The sequence below is a fragment of the Neofelis nebulosa genome, chromosome 1, assembly GCF_028018385.1.
Source record: "Neofelis nebulosa isolate mNeoNeb1 chromosome 1, mNeoNeb1.pri, whole genome shotgun sequence".
Taxonomy (NCBI): domain Eukaryota; kingdom Metazoa; phylum Chordata; class Mammalia; order Carnivora; family Felidae; genus Neofelis; species Neofelis nebulosa.
In genome coordinates, this window is record NC_080782.1 from 181,231,298 (window position 1) to 181,247,796 (window position 16,499).

Sequence of the window (16,499 nt, forward strand, 5' to 3'; positions counted from 1 at the left end):
CTTTTAATAATCATATCTCCTTAGGTTGGATCAACTTTGTTGTGACAGTTTCTCAGATTTTCCTGTTTTTTGATGACCTTGACAATTTTCCGGGGTGCTAGTCAGGTATGTTGTAGAATATCTTCCAGAGTGCTAGTCAGGTATGTTGGGATTGGTCTGATGTTTTTCTCATACTAAGACTATGGTTATGGGTTTTGGGGAAGAAGATCACAGAAGTAAAATGCCAGTCTCCTGACATCATATCTGCTTTCATGATATCTGAGTTATCATAAATTTTATCCCCCATCTGCTAAATTTGCTTACAACAGGAGAGGCAAATATGACATTACTTTTAAAGAATTATTTATTAGCTTCCTTGGAAGAAAACCTCACTTACTATTGTAATATTACTTTTACACTTTCAACATTTGACTTTCAAACATATATTCAGGGCACTTTCATTGCAAATGAGGGAGACTCTGGATCTGATTGAGAGCATTTTATTTGTTTTCACTTTATTCAGTATCAGTGTTCCTGAAACATTTGCCAGTGAGCATGATAGCAGCTTATCTAACATTTTCATTGGTATCTTCCTACTCAAACTTTTTCCTGTTACTTTAATCAAACTAATTCATCATCTCACTTTCCTTTGATGTTCCTAGAGATTTGTATCTCTCTATATAAGCATTACATCTTTTCTGATTGATTTTCCCCCATGTTCAGTATAAGTGCTATAATCTCTGTTGGGTTTGATCTAGCTAAATTCCATGTCTAAAATTGAATTTTTAGTTATTTCTAGGAGAATTGAGATTTCACACTGATCAGCACTGCTGAGAGTGAAATCAAAGTAAAAAAAAAGTTACTAAAGAATTGTCATGATATGTCATATTCATAGACTTTACTGAGTACTGAAAGAGTATTACTTGAAATTTTATTTTATTATTATGATTTATAGACCAACTTGCACCTTTAATGGCATATAGCCATAATCCAGGATATGTGGCATTTTATGTGGCAGTTTATATATATGGCATGGAGGAGTAAGTTAATGATGTCTAAGAACATCGTTGAAGTATACTGCTTTAAAAAAAATGGTAGAGGAGCCATGTGGATTTCAGGTGGGAAGGCTAGGCTATATGTATTTGGGAAACAGAGTGCAATATAACAGAGGACCTGATATAAAAAATGTTCAACATCAAGGAATCTGAGACAAGTTAGTGGTATCCCATCAGGAAGGAGAACATAAGGAGACATGTAATTATATGTGCAGAAATGCCATCACTTGCTATTTGTTTTGTTTTCCTACAGATAACTACAAGTTGTTATTTGGGAATAAACTTCAATTTCTAGAGAATGAACTGGAGAAAAGCATTTCTGGGAAAAGACCGGTGACCTGGCCAGGTAACTAGAATCAGAATGCAGAATCAGGACACCACTATGGACTAGGGCATGTAGCGATTTATTCTATATAACTAAGGTGAAAGTACTTACAATGCATGTAATAAATTATTAGGAAAATCAGTATTAGAATTGGACTTCTTCATGCTAGTTCAAGTTTTTGACAATGGCACTGTTGGATCCAACTACATAAAACTGTAATTAGCTTCAGGATGTGGCTTAGCTAATGAGCTGAAGAAGAAATTTTGCTTAAGAATAGTCCCCACTGATAGCACTAAAATTCAATGATCATTGTGAATTGGATTACCCAATTTCTCTCCATTCTGACAATACTGATGAAGATGGGTTTTTGACTTCTAAAGCTTCAGTGAGGAGCAGTTTATAATCTATTGGAATTGAATTGATATCTTTTCTATTACAAGGAAAACATATTAGAAATATTTTTAATTATCAATGGCCAAAACACTGGGGAAAGAATGTAGTGGTGGTTTATTGCCTATAAACAGGATATATAATCTGAATGAAATTTTGTAGTAGTGTTTGAAGATGATGCAAATGATTTCTTGGATCCAAGAAGACATTCATGATATAAGTGGATATTTCTACATGAACAATAATCCATTCTCAAATGCTTTTGAGTGATTTCATGTATTTCTAGGAGAATTGACAACTACCACTTTCTTTCTAGACTTTTATGATGATCAATCATTTCTACTTAATGTTTTTCTACCAAATTAAATTTGGTTTAAAAATATAAATTCATAGAAGTGAAAGAAAGTGTTATGATAAAAATGTCCCTGGGGGTGACTGGGTGGCTCAGTCAGTTGAGTGGCAGACTCTTGATTTCGACTCAGGTCTTGATCTTAAGGTTCATGAGATTGAGCCCCATGTTGCTGACAGCATGGAGCCTGGTTGGATTTCTCCCTCTCACTCTCTCTCTTTCAAAATAAATAAACATTAAAAAGAAGTCCCTGAAGAAAATAAGTTTTCTTATGCCTTATATTCTTGCACACTGCCCACTCCTCAAAAAAAATTGTAATAGAAAAGGGAAATATAGTTTAAGTGATATGCTGAAAACCTTGTGAGTTCATTTGGAGAAGAGTTAGGTCTGAAAATTTCATGCCTTCTCTCTGCAGTGTCTAGTATTCTCATTGATTCTATTTTTTATTTCCTACCTTGTATTAGCAATATTACAATTCTGAACTGTTTGAAAAATTTCTGGGTGTCTAAAAATAGCAATGTTTGAGTTATAGTTCAATAATTCATAAAGATAATATTTGAAATAGCATCAATGGAGAAATAAGTATTATTTTATTTTTTAATTCCTTTATCATAATAAATACTAAAGTATTACCAGGCTAAAATATTACTACCCTAATATATTGCCACGTTAAGTTAACTCTACTCTGATTTATGTATTTAAATTTTTTTTAATGTTTATTTATTTTTGAGAGAGACAGAAAGACAGAGAGAGATAGAGTGAGCAGGGTAGTGGCAGTAAGAGAGGGGGACAGAGGATCCAAGCGGGTTCTTCACTGAGAGCAGCAAGCCTATGTAGGGCTGGAACTCATGCACTGTGAGATCACCACTTGAGCCAAGGTTGAATGCTCAACCGACAGAGCCATCCAGGTGTCCCTTTCGCTATGTTATGAAAACATTTTCATAAACTGAGCATGAATTAGGGAACAGTCCCAAAGATCACTCTCACTTGTCATCAATAGCAAGTTTGGGGTTCCCAAATATCACCCCCAGTTTTGGTAATTTCCCAGAAGGACTCACAGAACTCACTGAAAGCTGTTATATCCATGGTTACAGTTTACTACAGTGAAAATACACAGATCAAAATCAGTCAAAGGAAGAGATGCATGGGGTAAAGTGCAGGAGAGTTCCAGATGTACAACACCCAATTTTGCTCTTTCTGTCAAGGAATGGACAGCTTTAATTCCTCCTACAAAAATACATGATGATATACTTGAAGCACAGCCTACTAGGGAAGTTCTCTCAGGCCATGGTGTCCAGAGTCTTTAGTGGATTCTATCAGGTAGCCATGGTGGACTATCCACATGACTGACCTCTTTCCCCAGGTCTCTGGAGGTATTGAGCTGAGATCTTGTCCCTCAAAGCCACCTACCATAAACCACAGTGTTCGATTGACTGGCTTAGCCTAAAGACACCAACAAAGACGCTTATATCACGCAGGACATTCCAAGGGCTTAGAGATCACTTCCCAGGAGCCAAGGACAAAGGACAGGTCTTTGGTCAAGGTTCAATTCTTTACTACACACTGAGAAATGTTTTTTTTTTTAATTTTCTTTTATGTAGAAAAACGCTTATAAGCCTGTTTCAAAATTAAGCAAAAATAAAACCTGAACATGCTAGAATAAACATATGATCAGGAATAAACATAGGTCATTGAATGAGTATTCTAGCATAATTAACTGACTGGGTGCAGGTATTTTTCAGCTCTCCAGTATTGTTACAACAGAAAATCAAGGATTCTCAAAGAAAGAAAGGAGGGTACAACATTAAATGTGAGTATAAGAAAGAGAAAAGGGAAAGGAAAGGAGAGGAGAGAAGAGGAAAGAAGAGGAGAGGAGAGGAGAGGAGAGAAAAGAAGAAAGGAGAGGAAAGGAAAGGAAAGGAAAGGAAAGGAAAGGAAAGGAAAGGAAAGGAAAGGAAAGGAAAGGAAAGGAAAAGACGAACAACCTGGAACTAAACTCCTGAAGAATTACAGTGAATTCAGGCAACTGACCAAAAAAGAAAATCATAACCTAAATAATTAGGACTCTTAAAATATTTAGTGCCCTATTTCTTGTTGTTTTACTCGCTTCTTGGAAACCCTTTTCAACTCCATACACTATTTTACAGATTTAACTCTTCTTAAAGTTAAAAATCAAAATTGCTACAGGAAAACCCTGCCTGATCCTCAAATATATGTCAGGTAATTTTATTATAACACATGCACACACACATGCATACTATCCTGAAATATATAAGTATACACACACATACACACACATACACAGAGAGAAGATACACACACACACACACACACACACACACACACACACACATATATATACATGCACAAACATGGAAAGTATATGTGTGTATATGTATATATACATACATACATATAGATATGTATATGTGTGTGTGTGTGTGTGTGTGATCTTTTATGTATAGTGTGCTTTAGTTTTTTAGCCCTTGTTGAAAATTGCAGTTGAATAAATATTGGTGTAATTGTTTTTCCTGATAAAACCCTCAGCAGAAGAACTATATTAATCTTGATCATTTTCTATCTGGCAAATAGCACAGTGGCTGGCCCATGATGGGCTTTGAATTAGTATTTGTTAAAATTAGCATTTGTTGGAAGAATAAATATTTCTTTACATTAAAGCGGTAAGAGTTAATGGTGAATCAATTGAGAAACTAGAAAGTTAACACCAAGATATTAGGTAAACTATGAGTCAGATATTACAGATGAGAATTTTGGGCTGTTTCAAGAAGAAGAGTAATCACACAAGAGAAAATAGAGATAAGATGTTTTTGGAAATATGCATTATGAGGTTATATGTAATTTCTAATAATAGTGAAATTTTATTTATTTATTTATTTTATTTTTTTCAACGTTTTTTAATTTATTTTTGGGACAGAGAGAGACAGAGCATGAACGGCGGAGGGGCAGAGAGAGAGGGAGACACAGAATCGGAAACAGGCTCCAGGCTCCGAGCCGTCAGCCCAGAGCCTGACGCGGGGCTCGAACTCACGGACCGTGAGATCGTGACCTGGCTGAAGTCGGATGCTTAACCGACTGCGCCACCCAGGCGCCCCAATGAAATTTTAATTAAAAAGTGCTGCTATGAGGTGTAATCACCAAAGCCAAGGTGTCATGAGTTTAAGGTACTGCCTTTTAGCACCAAATTTGGCTTTCTATACTGACTTTGTGATACTGGAGCTGGGATCCTGAATACCACATATTAGGATTTGCCAACAAGGGGTGCTGGAAGGTAGATGCATAGCTAGAAGAGGAAGAAAGGATTTATTCCTTTCCTAGGAGACTTTCCTAGGCTTGCAATTTGTGTGAACATCACCCTAATAAAGTCTATTAACACTTAAAGTAAGTATATATCTTTGTAGCAGCAGCTGAATCCAGATGCCAGTTTTCCCAAAATGTGCCACAGTGGCTTCACGTAACTGCCTCTTAAACAAACAACTTAGCAGTGCCCCCTCCCATAGGGCTGTCCTCCAAGCTCAGGTCCATCAACAGCTGGACAGCTACTCCCTCCTCAGGGATCTTAGGAGACATCCTCTTCTAAGTTTTTAAGTTTTCATAATTCCAACGTCTTTTCTTGGTTCTCCCAGCCCTAGGAGTAGTGGTTACTTTCTTTTTTTTATTAAATTTTTAAAAAAATATTTATATATTTTTGAGAGAGTGAGAGACACAGCATAAGTAGGGGAGGAGCAGAAAGAGAGGGAGACACAGAATCTGAAGCAGACTCCAGGTTCTGAGCTGTCAGCACAGAGCCTGACGCAGGACTCGAACCCACAAACCATGAGATCGTGACCTGAGCTGAAGTTGGATGCTTAACCGACTGAGCCACCCAGTCACCCCAGTAGTTACTTTCTACAGCTGCTACTTCTCTGATACACTGGAATTTTCTACCTTTTTAACGACTAACATATTTATACCTAAGTAAAAATTATTATATCAAACGCTCTCTGTTCCAATAGCTGGATGGATTCTGCTGTCTGACTGGACTCTAGCTGAAACAGAGGGAATATGTATTGAGGAAATAAGTAGAGACTGAATATAGTTTGATAGAAGTGACTTGGCAATAAAGAGAAAAGAGACAGGCATGTCCTAAAAGAATTGATGCAAGGCATATGGAAGATCTGACGATGTTTGGGGACAGAGGGAGATGCTAGTGGAATGAGAAAGCTTGAGAACTGATGAGAAGGAGGGAATGAATGAGGCTGCAGGTCCCAGAGGCAATAGAAGTCATTTAGTTTAATGGATAAAGGAGATGTTATTAGTCTGAAAATGGAGGAAAGTGACATCTTTCCTACAAGCAGAAAAAAAAGGAACAGGTAAAAAGCAGTTTAATGTTATAGGGAAGTTTTCAAGGGAGAAAAGAAAAATATCAAGGTAAAAGAGAGATTGAGAAATGTAATGCTCATTAAAGAAGGTGGTGAACATCTGCCAAAATGAATAAAAGGAAGGGATTTGAAACAGTAGTAAATTTGGACCACTAGCTGTGGCCATCAATAGACACAGTTATAATAGTTTATATTATATTACCCAGGATACTTTTGGTTTTAAGTAAGAAAGACCCAATTTGGTAAAAAAAAATGATAAAAATGAATTTAATTGATGTGTATCAGAGTAGCTTACAAAGTTAAAGGGGAAGATAATCAACTCTCGGCAACTTATGATCCAGGGACAGTCACAGGCCAAGAGGGGTTAGAACAGGAACACAGATACCATCAATCTTCATATTTGCTGTGTCATTTATTTATGCTTCTCTCTAGCTGTTGACTCCATTTACTCTTTCTCTGTGATAGCCTTGTTCATCCAGCAGGAAACATGGTCACTATATGGAAAAGAGACATCTATTGCATTGCAAGAAATCCACATAGAAGATGCCAGGTGGCCAGCCTATTTGAGGTAATCTGGTCACTCTGCCTCAGGATGAGTTTGAGTGATGGCCTAGTAGGGTCAATGGCCATGGTGTTGGAAATGTAGGAAAACTGCAATTCCTATTCAAAACATTCATGGATAGCCTCCTAGTTTCCAATTGTTGCGTAACAAAGGCCCACGAATTTGGTCCTTATAAAACACAAATTCATTATCTCACAATATCTGTAGGTCAGAAGCCCAGATACTCCTTAGCTAGGTTCTCTGCTCAAGCTCTTATAAGACTGAAAGCAAAGTGCTAACTAAAATGCCAGCTGAGGCTAAATTTGTGCCTGGAGCTCAGGGTCCACTTCCAACCTCTGTCTCTATTACAGAACGTAGTTTCTTGCATGTGTAGGGATGTTTTCTTGCTAGCTAGTTTTAGCCAAGTTTGCTCTTTGCTTCTAGAGACCACCATCAGGTCTTAGCTGTGTGGCCTCTCTCATAGATTATAATATGATTGTTCCCTTGTTTCCAGGCTAGAATATCTTGATGATGCTCTACCTTCTTTTTGAGACTTTAGCAGATTAAATTAGGCATACCTAGGATAATCTCTATTTTGATTAACTTGAATTCAACTCTGTAGGGATCTTGATTACATCTAAAAAACCCCAAAAAACCTTTTCCATACCTGAGAGATTAGTAATAGGATTGATACGCTGTAATGTTCATTGGTGCTGCCTACACTAGAAGGGAAGACATAAAGAACATACACACATGAGGGGCTGGTGGGAATTTTGGGGGTCATCTTAGGATTCTGCCTACAAGGGTCTACTTCCTGGCCCACAGTGATTCATGTTTCTCCCACAAGCAAATTACATTCGTGCCCCCCCTTTTAACACTCCCAAGAGTTTCATACCATTATAGCTCAGTTCAAACCCTAATTTTAGTCATATAAATCACTTAAATTAGATGTGGATGAGGCTTGTATGTGTAATTTATTAAGCACAGCTTCTGGGCACATTCCCTCTCCATCTGTGGATGTGTGAAACTAAACACATCCTCAGCGCTCCCAGCGTATCCTCAATGCTACTAATGTACAATAGTAGAACAGGTATAGGTCAATAGTTACATACATTCTGGTTCAAAAAGGGGGGATTTCCCCCAGTCACTCTCTGTCTCTCTCTCAAAAATGAATAAGCACTACTTTTTTTTAAAGGGAGGAAAAAGATGGTATATTTACCATCCTTGGCATTCATCCAAGTCAGTTTAGAAATTTGTCCAGGCAGACCCCAATACTTTCATGATTAGCTTCCAAGTCCTGGCACTAGTTATCTATAGTTTTTGTTTCAACCCTTTGGGTACTTGACTCCACCTTCCTTTTTCATGGAAGACAGCACATGTTTGTGGCTGAGCAGTGTTGTGAACCTTCTTCCTGTCATTAGAATTTGGGGACCCAAGAGCTTATTTTTTTATTGAGATGTAATTTATGTATGACATTGTTTAAGGTATACATTGTATTAATTTGATACATTAATATATTGCAATATGATTACTACCATAGTATTGGCTAACACCTCTATCATATCGCATAGTTATCATTTATTTTTTGTGGTGAGAAAAATTAAGATGAATCCCTTAGCAACTTTGAAACTCATAGTACGGCATTGTTGACAATGATCACTATACTGTGCATCAGATCTCCAGAAATTTATCTATTACTTTCAAATGTGTACCCAAAAGCAATGTAACTCAATAACAATAAAATAAACAATCCAATTTAAAAATGGGTAGGGAAACTAAATAGACATTTTTCTAAAGAAGACAAATAATGGCCAACAGGTACATGAGAAGATGCTCAACATCACTAAACATAAGAGAAATGCAAATCAAAACCACAATGATGTATCATATCATACCTGTTAGAATGTTTGTCATCAAGAAGACAAGAGATAACAAGTGTTGGCAAGAATATGAAGAAAAGGAAACCCTGTATGCTGTTGATAGGAATATAAATTAGTTTAGCCACTATGAAATAAAAGTATAGAGGTTCTTAAAAAAATTAAAAATAGAACTACCATATGAATCAACAACCCCACTTCTGAGTATTTACCCAGAGGAAGTGAAAACAGGATGTCTAAAATATCTGCATTCTCATATTTGCTGTAGTGTTAGTCACAATAGCCAAGATATGGAAACAACTTAAGTGCCTGACAACAGATGAGTACATAAAGAAAGGGTGAATACACATACAATGGCAATAATATTCAGAAAACAGCTTACTCTAACATCACCTTCACTCTTTCAGTTTCAACTAGCATTGTTTGTGCTGAAACAATTTTCTTTTTTTTTTTTTTTAATTTTTTTTTCAACGTTTTTAATTTATTTTTGGGACAGAGAGAGACAGAGCATAAACGGGGGAGGGGCAGAGACAGAGGGAGACACAGAAGCGGAAACAGGCTCCAGGCTCTGAGCCATCAGCCCAGAGCCTGACGCGGGGCTCGAACTCACGGACCGCGAGATCGTGACCTGGCTGAAGTCGGACGCTTAACCGACTGCGCCACCCAGGCGCCCCTGAAACAATTTTCTTAAGGACTTTCTGTATCTCGTGTAAATTTTACTAGGTTTTACTACAATAGTTAAAGGCACACGTACAAGATTTTCGAGATAATTTCTTCTATATCATTGGCCTTTAGCAAGATGGCTGAGGGACAATGGCCTTAAGCTTCCCAGAGGCTCTCTAGTTTGAGAGGATCAGTAAAGCACCCCCTTTGTGTTATTGAATGCTTTGCGGTTTGACCTGAGATTTTAGCAAAAGGTTATATAGTTATATAGTAACACAGCAGCTTTTTTGCTATGCCAAGTTTCCAGTAGCCATTTCTGAATTTTAGAATCTTTTGCCATCCAAAGGGGTTGAACGTTTTCAAAATCATCTGATCCTGATTCCTCTTTAACAACTCTTCCTCAATTTATCTCTCTTCTCATGGATTTTCCTGTAAGTAGCAAGAAGAAACCAGGTGGTACCTTTAACACTTCCATTGGAAATCTCCTTACGTAAATGCATTATTTCAAAATTCTGCTTTCAACATTCCTGCAGTTTTGCTAGGCTTTCTGCCAATATATGATAAGGATCCTCTTTCCTCCAAATCCCCAAAATGTTCTTGACTTCATTTTGAGCCTTCACAGATAGCATCCTTAAAAGCCTTGATATCTACTGGCAGTCTGTTCAAGGCAAGTTGGGCTTTCTTTCTTACGCTCTTCAAAATTATTCCCGCCTCCATCGGTTGCCTGAGTCCAAAGTTTCTTCCAAATTTTAGGTGTTGTATCAGTAGGCTCCCGCTTCCAGGTACCAATATTTGTATTAATTTTCTTTTAATTCCATAACAAATTACCACAAATTTATCAGCTTCAAATAATGCAAACTTATTTCACAGGTTTCTAGAGATCAGAAGTTCAAAAATGTCATAATTGGGCTGTCTTTCTAGGACCTTACTAAACTGAAACCAAAGTGCAATCTGGGCCACTTTTCTTATCTGGAGTTGAGGATCCTCATCTGATTTCATTGAGGTGGTTGATGGAATACAGTTCTGTGTGGCTGCAGGACTGATATCCCTATTTCCTTGCTGGCTGTTGGCTCCTACAGACTTCCAGAGGCTTCCTTCAGGTCCAATTCTTATGTTCTCCTTCATAGGTAGTTTACAACATATATCATTATTTACTTTCTTTCAGGCCCCCAGGAAAAATTTTCAGTGTTACTTCACTTTCTTTCAAAGATCTCACATGGTTAGGTCAGGGCCACCCTCAAAGTCAAATGTTTGGGAACCTAATTATAGAAGTGATATCCTGTCATATTTATTGCTGTTAGCCCCACACTGAGAGGTAATTATATAGTGCTTGTGCATAGGAAATGGGAATTTTTTCTACCACAGCTGGGTATAGTAGCAATTGTTAACACCCTGCCTTCCAATGGCATTACTATTTCTGTTAGTGTGAATCCTGATAAAAAGTCATTATTATTGATATCTACTGTCTGTTCCCTGCCCAAGTTATTTTTAAACAAGCAAATAGCACTATCTGGGTTATTGGTCAGGACCAAAAAAAAGTCATTCCCAACTCTCTCTTTTACTCACATCCACTATGTAATCAATTAGCAGGTCCTATCTTCAACTCCTAGTCTACCCAGTATCATCTCTCATGACACCAGCAATAGCAGGAAAATCTACCTTTTCTATTCTTGATGCTTTATAATCTATAATTCATATTATAACCAGCAGTATCTTCTGAAAATTCATCAGATATATCTTCAAATATAATCAGATCATTAAATAAAGAAATTAAAAACAATGATAGCCTATTCAACAGCCCATTATAATCCAAACTATCATGTTCTGGTCCCTGCCTGCATTGTATCCAACATTGTCTCTTATTACTCTCTTCACCCAATTCATTCACTCATTTCCAGCCACATTTTTCATTTTTGCATTAAGATTATTACACTTCCTTTTTCTTTATATTTGAGATTTGTTGATATGACTATTTCTTCATCATCCCAGTGCATTCCCTGACCATTTAACTTAAATTGTAATCTCTTTCTTGTCCAGCTGACCAACATTTCTTTTGTCTCCTTTAAAAAAATTATTCTTGTCTGTATGTCCCAACTTTCTCTATTCCTACAGAAGGGCTCAGTTCACTCCTGCACCCTGTGCTCTGGTGTCTCACCTCATCTTAAGGAGCCAGTGTTTACTTCCACTCTGGCTCTTAAGACCTCAATCCATATTTAGACTATCTCTCTAGCATGATTTGAACTATCCAATCCCCTTGGAGGGGAAAGGGGCAATGATGGAAGTGCTGCTGTGATAATACTAAGATAGACTTCAGGAAACATTAGATAATGAATTACAATGCAACATTTTAAGATGTAAACTAAGCTCCAAATAAATATATGAAAGTTGTCTAATTCTCCTTGTAACTTCTATGATTTTTGTGACCAAGAAATATTATTTTTTTCATTTCTTTTTTTAATTTAAATTTTAGTTAAATTTAAATTTAACTGAACACTGAGTGCTCATCATGAGTGCCCTCCTTAATACCCATCACCCATCTAGCCCATCTGCCAACCTCCTCTCTGCGTCAACCCTCAGTTTCTTCTCTATCCTTAAGAGTATCTGTGGTTTGTTTCCCTTTCTTCTCTTTAATCCCCTCTTCCCATATGTTCATCTGGTTTGTTTATTAAATTCTATATATGAGAGAAATCATACGGTATTTGTCTTTCTCTGATTGACTTATTTTGCTTAGCTTAATACATTCTAGCTCCATCCACGGCATTGCAAATGGCAAGATTTAATCCTTTTTGTGGCTGAGTAATATTCCATCATATGTGTGTGTATATATATATATATATATATATATATATATATATATATATGTGTGTGTGTGTGTGTATCCATATCCTTTATGCATTCATTAGTCAATGGATATTTGGGCTCTCTCCATAGCTTGGCTATTGTTGATAATGCTACTATAAACATTGGGGTTCACATACCCCTTTGAATCATCACCAAAGGCAAGGGAAACAAAAGCAAACATGAACTATTAGGACTTAATCAAGATAAAAAGCTTCTGCACAGCAAAGGGAAACTTCAGCAAAACTAAGAGGCATCTTACAGAATGGGAGAAGATATTTGCAAGTGATATATCTGATAAAGGTTTATTATCCAAGATCTATAAGGAACATATCAAACTCAACATCCCAAAACCAAACTACCCAGTTGAGAAATCGGCAGAAGACATGAATAGACACTTTTCCAAAGAAGACATCCAGAGCGCTAACAGACACATGAAAAGATGCTCAATATCACTCATCATCAGGGAAATACAAATCAAAACCACAATGAGATGACACCTCATATCTGTCAGAATGGCTAAAATTAACAACACAAGAAACTATAGGTGTTGTCGAGGATGTGGAGAAAGGGGAACCCTCTTGCACTGCTGGTAGGAATGCAAACTGGTGCAGCCACTCTTAAGGATAGTATTGTGATTTATCAAAAAACTAAAAATAGGACTACCCTACAATCCAGCAATTGCACTACTAGGTATTTACACAAAGAATACAAAAATACAGAATTATTTTTATTTTTGGCTTACAACTGGTTATCAAACCTTATTTAATTTTGGGTGTGCTTTTATGTAACATATTTAAATGCACATATTTACATTGTTACAATTGCTTTTAATCTAAGGTAGTCTTAAAATTTACATAAATAAAACTTTAGCCTTAAATTCAGTAAACATGTTTACTTTTTAATAAAACAATGTATTCAAAGGGATAAACCAATGTAATTTGCATTCATTTAGATATATATTGGGAGACAAATTTTTATTCCAATAATGACGAACTCTGATGAAATAGTTGATCCATATTCCATAAAATATCTCCTACTTGAAATGTAGTAGGTATGTGTGGGCATATATGGAAATGTGTGTACATAAATATGTAAATATGGATCATACTCTTTTATTTTTTTTTATTTTTTTTAATGTTTATTTACTTCTGAGACAGAAAGAGACAGAGCATGAACGGGGGAGGGTCAGAGAGAGAGGGAGACACAGAATCTGAAGCAGGCTCCAGGCTCTGAACTGTCAGCACAGAGCCCGACGCAGGGCTTGAACTCACTGACCGTGAGATCATGACCTGAGCCGAAGTCGGACGCTTAACCTACTGAGCCACCCAGGCGCCCCTGGATCATACTCTTTTAAAACATAATCTGATTTGAAGCCCTGCTTTTGACTACTAGTCAGAGTTTGACAGTTTTGTAGCTTTGAGAAAGTCCCTTTTTTTTAGACTTCGGTTTTTCTCTTCTGTTAAATGGAAATAATAATATCTAAAATGTAGAATTCTGTGAAGATCAGACTTATGTGATGCCCTTTACTATCACTGGTCACATAGTAAATTTGCACTAAGCATATAATCAGGCACATAATGATAGCAGAGTAACAGTTTGGAAATGATTAGTTTTCTACTGATGCCATAGCAAATTATCACGCATTGAGCATCTTAAAACCACACAAATGTATCATCTTGTAGTTCTGTATGTCAGAAGCCGAACACTGGATTCTCTGGGCTAAAATATAGATGCTGGGGAGGTTTTTTATAGAGGCTCTAGGAGAAAATCTGTTTCTTACTTATTTTAGTTGTTGGCAGAATTAATTCGTTTCCTTGTTGCTATAGGACACAGGTCCCCAATTCTTTGTCACCTGAGGGCTGCTCTCTGCTTCTAAAAGTTACCTACATATCCTGGCTCATGGTCCTTTTCTCCACAAGGGTTGAGTCTCTCTCATGCTGTGCATCTCTCCTGCCTCTTCTTCTGCGACATCACTTGACCCACTCATCCGCCTTCCCTCTCCCACTTGTAAAGACCCACTTGACTACATTAGATGAAGCTGGATAATCCATGATATTCTGCGGGTTGTAAGGTCTGTAACCTTAGCTGCATTTGCAAGGTCCTTTTTTTAAAATTTTTTTTCAATGTTTATTTTTGAGAGGGAGAGAGAGAGAGAGAGAGCATGAGCAGGGGAGGAGCAGAGAGAGAGAGAGAGAGAGAGAGAGAGACACAGAATCTGAAGCAGGTTCCAGGATCTGAGCTGTCAGCATAGAGCCCAATGCAGGGCTCGAACTCACGAACTGAGATCATGACCTGAGCCTAGGTCGGACACTCAACCAACTGAGCCACCCAGGCGCCCCTGCAAGGTCCTTTTTTCTTATGTGTATTAACATATTCTCAGGGTCCAGGGATGAGATTTTAGACAACTTCTGCCTATCACAGACAACATTCTTTTAGAATGCTGTATACTTTTTCATAAAGAATCTGACAAAATATCAGTTTAGCATATTTTCCAGCTTTCCATGTCTCTAATAGTATATATTCCACTTACTGTTATAGAATCAAATACACAGACACATTACTAGAAATTGACTGCATTAACACTAAGCAGTGAACAATGTAGAATTTAGCATCAGAATACACAGACACACACTGAAAGATGTATACACATACAGACACGCATGTATATCTGTGCCTGAAATTAATATGCAGATCTAAGTGCAGTGTGATTTTTATCTTAATCAGCCTCACCTGGGAATTGACGTTTCTCTTCTTGGGGGATGTGATCAAGGGAAACATCACAGTTTTATTTGCATCTGATGTTTTCTGTTCTCTTTCATTTTCCTGGTTCTAAATTTTGAAACATTTATTCATCTCAAATTAGTCTTTATCAGGAATCACTTCCTTTTCAGAGCAAATTTTTTCCCCAAGCTTTCTCAATTACTACTATAATTGCAAGAAATTCAAGGGCTAAGTATCAGTTCATCATCTGGTCTTCTAGAGCTCTGATTATATCCTCCCCCCCCACCCCACCCCATTATCTGCTGCACAATTTCATCCCATCTGGAAACTTAAAGGGGACTATTTCTTTCCCGTTTTGATAAAGCTATGCCTGTCACAACTGCCTTTGACCTCAGAGGAATGATTTCATCTTTGTGCTCCAATGCCAGGAGGGGAGTTATAAAGATTGACCTAGTTTTAGGGGAAAGAAAACAACATCTAGGCTGAGTCATACCTGGAAAGTATTTCCCAGTGTGCAGAAGACATTTATTGTACTGATGCATAATTATTTTGTCCCAGACTCCCACACCCATGCTGACTGCAGCCACCGAATGTAGCTCTTTCACTGCCCCGTGCCCTCTTCTGTGTGCTGCTGCCCATCATGGTTCTGTACTTTTACAGATACAATCCTGGCCTAGAGAGGCATACTATGTCATATTTAACCCTCTTTAGCAGCTTCAGTAGCTGATGATTAGAAGCATAAATAAATAATATGAGCCAAGTGTCACAGTGTTTAAAAGCTGACCATTCACTATTCATACACTCTATGTAGAGTACATAAATTTAGTGAAAGTATTAATTTCACATTTATTTATCTCAGTATCTTAGGGGTTTGTCATTAACTCAGTACTTACTCATTTCTTCCATTCTTTTGTAAATTCTAAAAGTGATAGAAGCATTTAAAAGATAAAAAAAAAGAACAGTGTTGAAAACTTCCCCTAATACTTAAATCTATTTTTTTAGAAATTATATTTGATTGTTTCTGTTCTTATTTCTTCTAGTGGGCATCTCATAATTGTAAGCAATATCCTTATACATTATTTCCTATTTATCAACATAAATCCTATCTTTTTATCCTCTACTATGAGAGCTGACACCCATGGTTGATGTTCACAATCGTTTCTTCTCACTTTCCCCCTCCTTCCAATCATCGTGAGATGTGTTTTTGGTTCTGTTTTTTTATTTTTTAATCCTTCCCATAAATCTTAGTAATGTGTTGAAATGTAATTTTGATTCATTATACTTGCATAGTATACTTTTACTTCTCTTAATATAAAATGTTAGAACTGGTACTGCCGTATCTCTGCCTCACCTTCCCAGTTCCCCTCTGCTCATCAGCC

General features: G+C 37.1%; 1 long non-coding RNA gene across 4 annotated transcripts in view; it reads right to left on the reverse strand.

Annotated features, from left to right (window-relative positions):
- The window catches only part of LOC131483684 (uncharacterized), a 48,439-nt gene that overhangs the window by 10,017 nt on the left and 21,923 nt on the right, over positions 1 to 16,499 (reverse strand). The window contains exon 4 of one of the 4 annotated variants that reach the window (XR_009247877.1): positions 15,130 to 15,228. The exons of 2 other annotated variants lie outside the window; for them this stretch is intronic. This is a non-coding gene — a long non-coding RNA (uncharacterized LOC131483684). Of the gene's footprint in view, positions 1 to 6,730; positions 6,972 to 15,129; positions 15,229 to 16,499 lie in introns of those variants that run through there. One more of the 4 variants, XR_009247870.1, reaches the window with a different exon arrangement.